Below are 13,251 nucleotides of genomic sequence, written 5' to 3'. Positions count from 1 at the left end.
ATTTGTTATCTTTTTGTTTTTTTTATCCAGTTGACCACTTGATTAAATGTTGCACTTAGGGGAGAGGATGTGGTGTTACTTCCAGAACTGCAGACTTTGCAACTGGGGACCAGGTTGGAGTTTCTGCTTCAGCTCGACATTCTGTGATTCTGGTCAAATCACTTAGTCTCCCCATGTCTACAACCAAAATGAATTTTTTCTTGTGTGATGTAACCAATGCTCATGTAAAGCACTCCAATACCTGACAAGTCTGCACTATATAACACTGCAAAAACACAAAATAATAAGTGTTTTGCACACTTCTGTCATTGGGCTATATTTGGGCTACATCTGGGTGATTTTGGGCTACATTTGGGCTCTTTTGTCTCCCGTGGCCATTTTGGGAGATTTATTTGTTATGAAGTTCCCTAATTTCCTCATGTACTGCAGTCTCCTCAGTAGGAAATGCTTTCAGTTTTTTACTTTGATTCCATCATAAAGGTATTCAGATATGTCACACATTTGCCATAAATTCTGAATGTTAGCACTCTAGTTGCTCATTAGATCACTGTAGTAAAACTACTGTTCACCATGGAAGTCTGCTCCTGGTATTAAAAGTGCATGTTTCAGTTTGCATGTCAGAATTTTTTAATGAAATAGAAGAGGATTTGAAAAGTCACTCAAAATGTGCCCTCATTTTCTTTCTTCAGCATTAATCATCATTTCTATGGCAAAATGAACCCCCTCATTGTGTTCCTTTTTAAATTAAATGTTTTAAGTGTTACCAGTTTATTCCAATCAAGATGGCTTCAGGTGTGCCATACTTTTGTCATAATGAAGACAGTAAGCGCTCTAGTTGTTTTTAAGAACACTCTGGGACATTCTGTCATTGGGCTATACTTGGGCTACATCTGGGTGATATTTGGGCTACATTTGGGCTCTTTTGTCTCTGGTGGCCATCTTGGGAGACTTATTTGTTATGAAGTTTCCTAATTTCCTCATTTACTGCAGTCTCCTCAGTAGGAAATACTTTCAGTTTTTTACTTTGATTCCATCAAGAAGGCATTCAGATGTGTCACACATTTGCCATAAATTCAGAATGTTAGCACTCTTTTTGCTCATTAGATCACTGTAGTAAAGCTACTGCTCACCAGGGAAAACTGCTGCTGGTATTGAAAGTGCATGTTTCAGTCTGCATGTCAGAATTGTTTAATGAAATAGAAGAGGATTTGAGAAGTCACTCAAAATGTGCCCTAATTTTTCTTTCTGCAGCACTAATCATACTTTTTATGGAAAAATGAACCCCCTCATTTTGTTCCTTTTTAAATTAAATGTTTTAAGAGTTACCACTTTAATCCAAGCAAGATGGCTTCAGGTGTGCCGTACGTTTTTCATAAGTAGGACTGTTAGCGCTCTAGTTGTTCTTTGGAACACTCTGGGAAGCTGCAGTAGAACTTTGTAACGCCCTGAACGTCTCAGGATCGTTTAACAGACACGATAATGAGGACGCAACCACTTGTGAACGGTTAGTTATTTTAATGAAGGCAAAAACAATACAACGAATAAACAAAAGTTATAGTCACTGGAATCCTCCAGGCTAAGTACGTTACCAGCCCACAGCACGGATGGTCCTAACCGTCCTCTGCATATACGCCGATCCCGGCGTATGCCAACAGAGGGCAGAAATGAAATGGCCGACAATGCCAATCGGTAGGCTGTGAGGGGCACGAAGAGTGTTGGGGAGAATCGAGGAGTCAGGGAAACACCCAGCCGGGGTCTCTACCTGAAGGGAGCAGCCGCTCAACCTCTTCCTCAGACTGCACCGGGACGCGGAGTCACCTCCTGGTGATGCGTCACCGATACCCCAATCAAAAGCAAGAAGACTGAACCGAGAGCAGCCGCTCGATCGATCCTGTGGACTTCCGAGTCTGTAACGCGGCAAACACCTCCTGGTGAGCGTTACAGCTGGCAGTCCCTGTATCTCTGGTCGGGCTGGGAGTTACGACTCCAACCAGCAAAAGCGCCACTGCGCTTTGACTCAGCCGAGTCAAAAAGCGAAGCTCAATGGTTGACCGGTAGAGCTTCCGGGTCCTTCACAGGTGACGATGGGGCAAGACACGGCCCAGGGAGTAACGACTCGACCTACCTCCGTTCTTGCCTTACTGGAGCACCACTCCGGAACACTGCTCTTCACGAAGCAGGTACGTCGGTGTAAACACAATATCCGACCGCGTTGTACCTCCCGGTTCCTCCCTTTATAGGGCGTGTTTTCCTTGAGTTATGTAACAGCTCTCCTGTTTACATAAGGGCGTGTTTTCCCTTGAGTTATGTAACAGCTCTCCTGTTTACATAAGGGCGTGTTTTCCCTTGAGTTATGTAACAGCTCTCCTGTTTACATAACCTCTCAACCGCTAAGCATCCTGGGAGATGTAGTCCGTTTACGCTGGTTACCGTTTTCCTCCCCTCGCATGACAGGAATTCTTGACAAACACAAAGGAATCAACTGACAGTCTCTGCCCTTGTTGGATGTACATGTTTTACTGAGAATGTCAGACTTCATTCTGACACGACTGAGAAAGATAATGTGAATTTACAGAAAATATGCTCTCAGTTTAGCTTATAGATCACCTTCCAAACCTCTGTGGGAAAAGCATGAGAAAATATTTTTCTCTCAATCATGATATCCCAGCAGAAGGCTTTTTCACATGGTGAAATCACCTTAGAACATACCACAATTCCTAAAATGAGTATGGTACCATCAACAAATGATTTATAATGTAACTAAAGTCTTAAAACGTTCTATTAACTGCAATGCTTTTTAATGAGGTGCTTTCATGTATATGGGTCCCAAGATGGCTGCCAACACTTCTTGGATGAAGTGCTGACAGCCAATCAGATCTCAGGATGAGATGTGTGGTTAGGCTCCGCCCACATATATATATGGTTTTACTTTTGATTTTCTCAGGAACTACTGAACAGATTGACACCAGACCTGCAAAAGGCACTTCCCTGACCTGAGGACTACCTCTCTGCCAAATTTCAAGTAATTCTGTTCAGCCGTTCGGGCTGTATCTTGGACTAAAGGTCCCTATGGAAAAATGCATGGGGAAAACGTGTTTTGGGACCCCCCTTTTTTCTCGGCCCCCGCTTGACGAATCACCCCGAGACTTTCAGGGTAGGAGCGGAGCGGAGCGCCCCACCTATTTTGAAACTTTTGCGAGGATTCGTTAACCGGGGCTAAAGTTATTCCAAATAGAATGTTGCGGATTTCCTATGGAAACACGGTCCTAACTATAACTATCTACTGGCGACCGCCAGTAGATAATGTGTGTGTATATATATATATATATATATATATATGAACAAAAATCCAGCTCCCACAAAGAAACCTCCATGGAAGAAGGCACAGACACGAAGTGGTTCAGGATTCGGCATCAATTTAATGAATCAAGTCACCCTCAATCCCAGGCACAAGAGACGTGTTTCGGCCTACACGGAGGCCTTTGTCAATATATATATACATACACACACACATACATATATATACACATATATATATATATATATATATTTATTTTCATGCCGTACTCAAGGTTTATGAATTGATTGTGTGTTTTCAGAGCTGCCGGAGGGGATTCAAGGGACAGTGTAGCATCTTAACATCACAGGTAGTATATGTCCAACCCATTTCTCCCACTCTCCTAAAGCAGTAATTCATGTGACAGGCTTGATGTGATGAAAAAACGTTTTGTATAACTCAAGGAATCACATTGTGAGTGCTGCTTTATCAGGTGCAGTAAAAGTGCATCTGGTAAATATCAATTGGGAAATGTGGCATTTACCTTGTGTGGTATTACTGCATACTGGGGTCCACAATCAGAACACTTTGATGGAAAACATACCTGTTATTAATAGGTATATATTATTAATTGTCTAATATGAATTAACTATTATCTATTAATAATAGACATTTTTATCTATCTATCTATATATAGGCATCGGGACACCTAGCCTACCACTTGCCAGTGGCCTCCAATTCCTGCTTGTTCCAGTATGATCCAGCTGCTGCCTTTTTACCAAGTAACCCTGCCGCTGCCCAGGTTTTCCCATCCAGGTTTTCCCCACTCATTGTTCTTCCCACCAGCAGAAGCCCCGCCCACCCTAAGACCTATTTAATGCAGGCTGCAGCATGACCTCGCTGCCGGCATGCCGAAGCCAAGCCCGTCTGCGCCTGGACAATGCCCATCTCCAGGAATTCTGGCCCATGACCATCAAACGCAATGCCACAACCACAGCTGCCACTTGAGCCAAAGAACACTCTCACTACTTCCCTACCATCTTCCGTGATTACAACAGCACACACCGACAAACACGCTGCTGCTGTGTATCCCCCAGCACCACATAAGACCTTTCTCCTGCACCCATTGCAATTTGACCTGCAACACCTCAGATGCCACCACCACCGCCTTCAAACAACCGGCACATGCCACCACCCTGTGCCAACAGTCAGCCTTGCTTTTCAACTTCCGATCCCTCGGGAAACACTCCACAAAAATGTGGGACCTCCGCAACAGGAACACACCTGACCTTCTCTTCCTGACTGAAACATGGCTCAACCCAGTCTCCAACCTGGACATTGCCGCAACCATTCCACCCGCCTACAAAATCATACACCAGGACTGAACTCAACTATGAAATACCTCCACTTCAAAATACAAACAGACTACAAGCCACGCTTAAGGGAACCCTCGCCTATTGTCCCCCAGTTCCCAGACAGGAATTTTGCAAGCACGTTCCAGACTTCATTGCTCCCCTCTACAACAGACCAACCAACTACATCCTTATACTTGGACCTCAATTTCCATCTGCAAGACATCTCAGACCCTAACTCTATGGCCAGCTCGTCCAAGGACCAACCCACACAGCGGGCCACACAGCCAACCCTATTTCCTACGCCAACAACAGGATCACCAGTGTAGTGTCTGTTATGTTCCCACTGTACACCGTAGGCCTATAACGTAAGCGTTGGAGGGAAGAATTGAAGACAGGCTTAGAATGTTGATTTCTGACTTACATGCAGCAGAATAAAGTCGAGTACAACTATTCTCTGTGTGTGGCCTGGTTATTGGCAAGTTCCAGGGTTGAAAGGAGACTACAACTACAGACAAGAGAAGAGATATGAAGCACGTACACTGAAAGCGCTCTTCCAGAGTCATTGGCATGGCCTAGCAAACTGCTCGTACGTGCCACGTGTGCCACAGTCAAAGTGTAGAATTGGTGCTGGCATTGGTGGAGTCCCAGTGCAACGCCAGCCTGTGTAAATGCTTGAAGATAAAGAAATTCTACATGTCAATGGCTAGGAATTGAACGAAACTGTCACAAATAAAAGGTACTGCCCCCTAATACGCAAATTAATGCCATGAGCTAAACGGAGTAAAAACGCTAAAAGCAGATGTAACCAGGTTAAAAAATCAGCACACAATAATAGTTCAGTACAGATTAAATTGAAATGCATGTGCTACCAAGCAGAGATTAAACAGGTGGTTGTGAAGAAACATTCAAGCACAAAGCTGACAAAATACCATGACGTTATCTGCTTTCCTGGACTAATAGTATACAAGGTCTATCTACGTACCGAAACCATAAACGAATCATCATTCCACAACATGCGACAGAGTGACCCCAGAAAGAGGGTAAGGGGTTGTGCTTGTGGAGCGGTTACCCTGAAGAAATGGTCCAACTATAACGCTACCACATAAGGGCCCAGAACAACTTCACAGACCACCATCAGATAAAGAGCTCCAATGGAGAGCCGGGGCAAGATCAAGGCTCCAAATGTCATTAAGGTTGACCCCGAAGCCAGCACATCACAAGGTGATAGAGAAGCTCTGCCTAATCAAGTTCCACAAGAAACCCTGAGAGACAACAACTGTCCACCAGGGTATAAAAGTCTGCTTGCACTTGATACTGCCAAGAAACACAATATTGGCAATAGATGCACTGCATGGATAAAGTCTTTTGAAGATTTCATAGAGGCAATAGATGAAAAAGATCATAAAGTATCTAAAGAAAATGGCTGGTGAAAGAAGCCATGCAAAGGATACCACAAGAAGGTAAAGTGACGTATATTCAAATTAGAACTGCCTTGAATGTCTAATCTAATCCACTGTCAAATGTGGATTATGAAAGATACATATTCAGTCAAGAATGCCAGAGACCAGGTGAAACCATCGATGAGTTTGTTGAGAGACTGGACGTTGTGGTGAAGTACTGTAGATTCAGTGTGTTTAATGATGACGAGGCTACCCGACTCAGAGGAATCAATGGATGTCTGTCTGATTTCTGTCTACGACAAATGCTGAAGGAAACTCTGAACTTAGAACAAGTCATGAAGGCTGCTCGAGCTGAAGAATGTGCTGATCGTCAAGCAACAGACATGGAGGTGGGGAGGCTCCCTAAGTACATCAGTCATGAGCATTAAGAGTAAGCCAAAGTATGAGGTTGAGAAACCCTGGAACTCTTTTGGCTCCCACTGTACACCGTAGGCCTTCAACGTAAGTGTTGGAGAGATGAGTTGAAGATAGGCTTAGAATGTTGAGTTCTGACTTACATGCAGCAGAATAAAGATGTATGCAACTACGCTGTGTTTGTGGCTTGGTAATTGGAGAGTGCCCGGGCTGGTAGGATTGTACAACCAGCGCCCACATGACCCCACTCACCTGGTCTGCCCAATTCATCATACATTTCAAGATACACGCTCACCAAGCCACCCCACCAGAAAAACCCAAAGCACCACCAAGACACTGGATCAAAATATCCTAAGAAAAGCGGTCCAAGACCATACAGGAACACCCACCAAACCACAGCAGGAACCTCGATGTCGACACCTAGCTCCTCAATGAATGGCTAACCGACTACACCAACCACACTCCCACCAGAAACAAAACCTACAAAAACAACAAACGACCCAGCTGGTACACAAACGACCTTGGGGAGTCCAAGTGCCACTGCAAACAACTGGAGAGAAAATGGCCAAAAACACTTCTACAAGATCCACACACAAAGAAGCCCTCAACCTCTACCACCAACAACTATGAGACGCTAAGAAAAAGACCCTAACTCTCAGAGTAGACACCAACTACAACAATGGCAAAGAGCTCTTCACCATAGTCAAATAGTTCTCCAATTCTGCAGCTGCCAACAACATCATTATCATCCATTTTCTCAAGCTCTATGCAACGACCTCTCGATCTTATTCGAACAGAAGATTGCCAAGATCTACCACACTCTACCAATAGCATAACGATCAGCGGCGGCCCGTGCAGGTAAGAGCAGTGGGGTCTGATTGGGGGGGGGGATTTGACAGACAACCACGAGGGAAAATTAAATAAATAATTAATTTCCCCTCATTGTCATCTGAGGAAATCTCCCTCCACCCGGCCTCACCACCCCACCGCTCTTACCTGCACGGGCCGCCGCTGATACAAATATGAACTTCTCCGACCAGCCAGAAACCTCCTTCATCGCCAAACAGCAGTTAATCAACTGAAAGGCCCTCTCGAATGAAGAAACCACTGCCCTGATGAATACCATCCACTCAGGAGCCACCTCAGACCCATGTCCCATGCCCCACTTCATATACAACCTTGGAAGAACCATCATCCCCCCAGCGCTTACTGCTATCATCAACACCTCCATAACACCACCACCTCCTGTCTTGCAGGAAAAATGCAGACATCAGTGCCCTTTGAAGAAACCATTAGCAAACCTCAACACCCTCAGCAGCTACAGACTCATCTCATTCCTGCCTTTTCAAGCTAAAGCCATTGAGAAAGTCATTGATACACAATACACAGTCCACCTAGAAATCCATCACCTTCGCGGCAGCTCTCAATCAGGCTTTCACACCAACCGTTCTCACAGAGACATCCTTCATTGCGACCACCAATGACATCAGAAGCATCCTCGGAGGAGAAGAAACAGCTGCATTCATCTACCTCGACTTCACTGCAGTATCTGAAGACCGGTCCTTAAATAGATATCCTCCTTCCTCACAGACAGAACTCAATGAGTTAGACTTCTCCCCTACACCTCAGAACCCAAGAAACTCGTCTGTGGAGTCTCTCAAGGCTTGTAGCTCAGCGAAAAACTCTTCAATGTCTACATGATGCCCCTCGCGGATGTCGTCAGAGCCTACCACATCAGTATAGCATCCTACGCCGGAAACACTCAGCTCATCCTCTCCCTTACTCACATTAAACATCTCCGCCAAAGCAAACTTTGCCAGCGGCATGAGCAACGTCGCTGCTTTGATAGAGAAACAACTGCCTCCAACTCAACACAGACAAAACCGAAGTCCTAATCTTCTGCAACAACCACAACCCTGAAATGCCTCTTGGTGGCCCTCCAAACTTGGCGCGCACCTACCCCTGCAGACCATGCCAAGAACCTCAAGATCATCCTTAACACCAACCTCTCCATGAGTAGACAGATCAACGCAGTCTCCTCTTCATGCTTCCACATGTTGTGAATGCTACGCAAGATTTTCAAGTAGATCCCACTAAACATTAGACTAATGGTCACCCAGGCTCTTATAACAAGTATACTTGATTACAGAAACACCCTCTATGGCAGAATCTCAGCCCATGCACTACGCCAACCCTGAACTACCCAGAACGCCGCCGCCATACTCATCCTGCACATCTCACGTAATAACCACATCTCGCTACACCTCAACAATCTCCACTGGCTCGCAGTCCAGGAAGGATGTACGTTCAACTACTCACCCATGCCTACAAAGCTCTCCACAACACTGGTCCAGCTTACCTCATCCACTGCCTCAATTCCTACCAATCCACCGGAAGATCTGGGACCCTAGGCAAGAGCACACGTCCTCTGCATGAAGACCAGACATAGAGGACACTCCTTCTCACACCTCGCAGCCAAGACCTGGAACGACCTCCCAAAACACCTCAGAACCTCCCTTCCATCATGGACTTCCAAAGGAACCTCAAGACATGGCTCTCCAGGCAAAATATGGATGATCTACTCCTACCACCTCAGACCTGCCCTACTCAGTGCCTGGATACCCTCACGGGCAATTGGCAGCACTCTACAAATTAACATAACATTATGTTTTTTGCATAAGGGATCTATGAAGACTGCACAAGCACAATTCAGTGGAATTAGTGATCTCTGTTGGGGTACTGTACTCACAATGAGGACAGATGTAAAATTTGAGAACATTGCAAAGAGATAGAACTTCAACTGTTTTTATGTGGGTGTGAATAGGTTATATGATAGAGTGCTATTGCAAGGATGGAATACTGCAAGGCGAAAGATTTTCAAGAAATACAAATTACATGATGAAATGGCACAACTTTATCTGTTAGTGGCCTGCACATTGAGCAGAATATGAATTGTCTGGAAAACTATGTGTACATTTTGAATGTAGATTCCCTAATGCTGCAAGAAAATTATCGGAGAGATGAAGTTATGAAACTGTAGCATAACTGGTTAGATGCTTTTTCAAACTCCTTTATTTTATTTACTCCAGATCAACACGTCTAATAGGGAAACTCAGTTTAAATATCTGACAAAATCAAAAATCTTCACACCGAATAATTTTTCTGGTCTGTATTACTGCCAAACAAAATGTATGGATCAATTTATTTCACAGATTATTACCCCAGACGTCATTTATTATTAACGATGGACAAAGTACATATACAAGTGCTATCTTGATGAAAGGCTAGATTTTATACAACCATTTCTATGAACCTAGTTAAGTACTTAAAGTAACTTAAAAACGCAATGCAGAAATATCAAAGTTAGCTGACGTCCGCTATAAAGTTGTGGCCATTATAAAGAGTCTTCTATAAGATATAACGCATATCATGGCTTCCATCAAAAATTGGAGGAAACCAAGGAAGCCAATTATAAATTGGTCCTTTGCCCAGTTAAAATTTCATTTAAAATCTGGAATAGATTACATCCAAGAAATGTAGGGTGAATACATGTGTTGAAAATAGTAATCCTACCTAAATTTCCTATTTTAAACCCTATCTATTTATGCTGCACCATCTATTTTTATTAAGATGATGGCAGGCTGAAATTTCAAGGTTTATTTGGACATCAAAAGCATGGCCTGGAACATGATTCATAATCCATAGTCAAAGGTGGATGGGGTGGTGGCCTTTATTAGGGGGGAGTACAGTTAAAGAGTATGAGACCATGTTTAGCCATTGAGAAGGAGAGGTTGCTTATAGGGCTATGAAGAATATGACAACTCCATTACAGATACTGGGATTTTTACATTTTTCAATATCCAACTTTTCTGAAATTCAAAAATTAAGGTCCTAGAAGGATTGCTGAAGTCCTGGAAAGAAATATGTTGTTATTTTTGGATACCCAGTCTCTCTAAATACCGACCTCTGTGGGACTTGGAACAACACAGCCTGAATGTGGAACAGGCTATATGTAAGCAATGGAAAAATATAACGTGTTCTATTAGGATAATCAACTTATATACTGTTTCAAGATGTCTGGCGTATATAGCTGTTTATTTGTATATGCATAACATGTGTATTCCTTTATATTGATGTTCATGGTTATTTCTTTCTATGGTTGTAAACCCTGACTTCTTTTCTTAAGGGTAGGAGCGCATAGTAATGAACAAACACAGTGAACAAGGCAGATTGCCGAAGTGCACCTTTGTTATGTAGGGTGTCGATAAACTAAGCAGAATTGTACTCACTCCATGAGTGCCTGTCACATTTGTTTGCCAGAAAACCTGATGAAGACCCTAAGTGACTACCGAAGGGAGCACAACGTGGGTTGAAACGTCGACGACAAAATAGGGCTCAGATTAACCAAGGCTCTGCAGACCAAAAGGAGCACCAGTACCTACCAGGGTCATTGGTTCTGCGTCTGGCCACCTAATCTTTTTCCTTTTCCCTTGTACATAAGTGTATATACTGCACAATTGGTTATCACTAAGCACATATGTCACATGATCACTTTTTTTATTTCACCCATTGTAAACAGCCTTAATCTACCGCAGAAGTGAACATACATGAATTATTTAATTCTGATAAAAATGTACAGTAGATACATACACACTGCGTTATTGTAATTATTTTGAACTGTACGTCTGTGTTTAGGCGTGTGTGATATTCATGCCCTAATATTTCTTGGGGTATTACGTATGCGATACTCAGTGTGCTGATAAGTAACCTATGAGAACCCGACAGAACCATTTTTTGTCTATGGGTAATTTTAGAGGTCATCAGTGATGCCATAAATGTCAGCATAGAACATGTCACAAGTGATGTAATAGTTGAGATCATAAGCAGTGCATGGCACGGGTGCAAGTTATAGTTAGCTCTGCTAACGAACTGGTGAATTTCTATGTCTTTTAGTTCAAAACATTAATGTAGTCACTGACATTCACTCAACTATCACGTTACTTTAATCTTTGTTTTTTCCTTGAATTTCCATGTTTTATTCTTTTTTAAACAAAACAGATCTTTTTATCACACATAACTATAACATGCTATAAACTTTGTTTTTTTCAGAGAATTTTTAGATTTTTTTTTAACATAAAGTAATATTTTAGTACCATATGTGAAACCAAACCCGCACCACGCATGGCCAATGAGGCCTTATGTTTTGTAAAAAGGAGCTCTCCAATCCTAATTAAGCCCATTACTTATGTTTTTTTAATAGGGACAGGGGGTGGCAGGGCCCCTCCCCTTATAAACACATTTCTGTCCCAGGGTGGGCTCCCTGCGGCCTCTGGAGGTTTGGGGAGGGGGACATTCAGCCCCCTTCCCTTTATGAATAGAGCCTTAGGGTGGTCTCCCTGGGGCATAAACTTAGTGAATGCAGCCGGGCTACCATTAAGTTTTAGTTTTCCAAATTGCTGCATTTTTTGCAGATTTATATTTGGGCACGGGGGGGGTCTCTCTGGTTCTCCTCATGGGGCCTAATGAGTCAGAGTGTCCCTACCCTGCCCCCTTATACTATTTTTATTTTAATATTTCAGAACAGGGGACTAAGTCCCCAAGTACTGTAATTGCTACCAGCAACATTTTTCTCATACCCAACCGTCCAGATATAAAATTATTTTTTACCCTTTTTTTTCCTCAGAAACTACTGAATGGATTTACACTAAATCCCAAAAAGCTCAATCTGCAGACCAAGATCTAGCTTCCTGGCAAATTTGGTGTAATTCCATTTTTGCAGTAGCTCGTATTAAAGAATTCAATGGAAAATGCATGAGGATTTTGCAAACCTCTTTTTTCTTGTCTCTTGCTTGCAGGACCACCCCGAAAGTTTCCACGCACAAACTATTAAAAAAGTAGCACCTTTTTGAAAAGTTTCATGGAGATTTGTCATACGGTGCTAAAGTTATCAGCAACACAAAAATCGCTTCTCCTATGGAACAGCTGACCTAACTAGAACTACCTAGCGTATACACACACACATAAAACATTTTAAAAACCTTAGAAATTCACAAACAAAACAAAGGTTACAGGGATGTTCTAGCTAGGTGCACAATTTACACACAACATCACAGAAATCGATCAATTAGAGTTATTTAAAGTAACAAAAATTCTTGCCCTAAGAACTATAACTTGTGCAGCCGCCATGCACAGTTCTCTCATTAATAATGTTATTGCAAATGTTGCAGTGATATTATCAATGATGTCATAGAAGATGTCATGACTGATATAATATGTGGGGTAAGTAGTAATGCATGGTGAGGGCGTCAGTTATAGTTAACTTAGGGCACAACTTGAAATAACTAACTATAACTGCTGAATTTATATGGTTTTGTGTGTAAATTGTGAACTTAACAATAACATCCCTGCAACCTTTGTTTTTTCTGTGAATTTCTAAGGTTTTCTTAACGTAGTGGGGGTTGGCCACAGGGCCTGGCCGCACCCCCCGCATTCAGCCAACCCTACGCCACACACACCATTTAGTCATGCGAGGCGTGCCCCACGTAAATGGGTAGGGGTTCACACGGCCTCCCTCCCTAGGCTGGTTTCTGGCACCAGAGACACACCATCTGCCGGTGCCTGGCCATATTAAGAAAGGGGAGGGGGCACGTTATAATTGGTTTAATGTGATTTAGAACAGTAACCAGATGCCTACCTTGGTAGGATTAACAACTTCGTACTGATTTTTCTCCTTGTTTAATAACTTGTTTCTATTTGAGTGTGGACATTTTCTACAAATCTAAATACACTTTGTTTTGTGTTTAAA

At 42.9% G+C, this 13,251-nt stretch overlaps 1 protein-coding gene across 1 annotated transcript in view; it reads right to left on the bottom strand.

Moving 5' to 3' along the window:
* The window catches only part of CHST8 (carbohydrate sulfotransferase 8), a 1,187,960-nt gene that overhangs the window by 299,912 nt on the left and 874,797 nt on the right, over positions 1–13,251 (bottom strand). The gene's annotated exons all lie outside the window — the stretch shown is intronic.

Source organism: Triturus cristatus, chromosome 12 (genome assembly GCF_964204655.1).
Source record: "Triturus cristatus chromosome 12, aTriCri1.1, whole genome shotgun sequence".
In the NCBI taxonomy this organism is placed as follows: Eukaryota; Metazoa; Chordata; class Amphibia; order Caudata; family Salamandridae; genus Triturus; species Triturus cristatus.
Note: the sequence above shows the minus strand (reverse complement) of the source record. Positions and strands in the feature narration are given on the sequence as shown.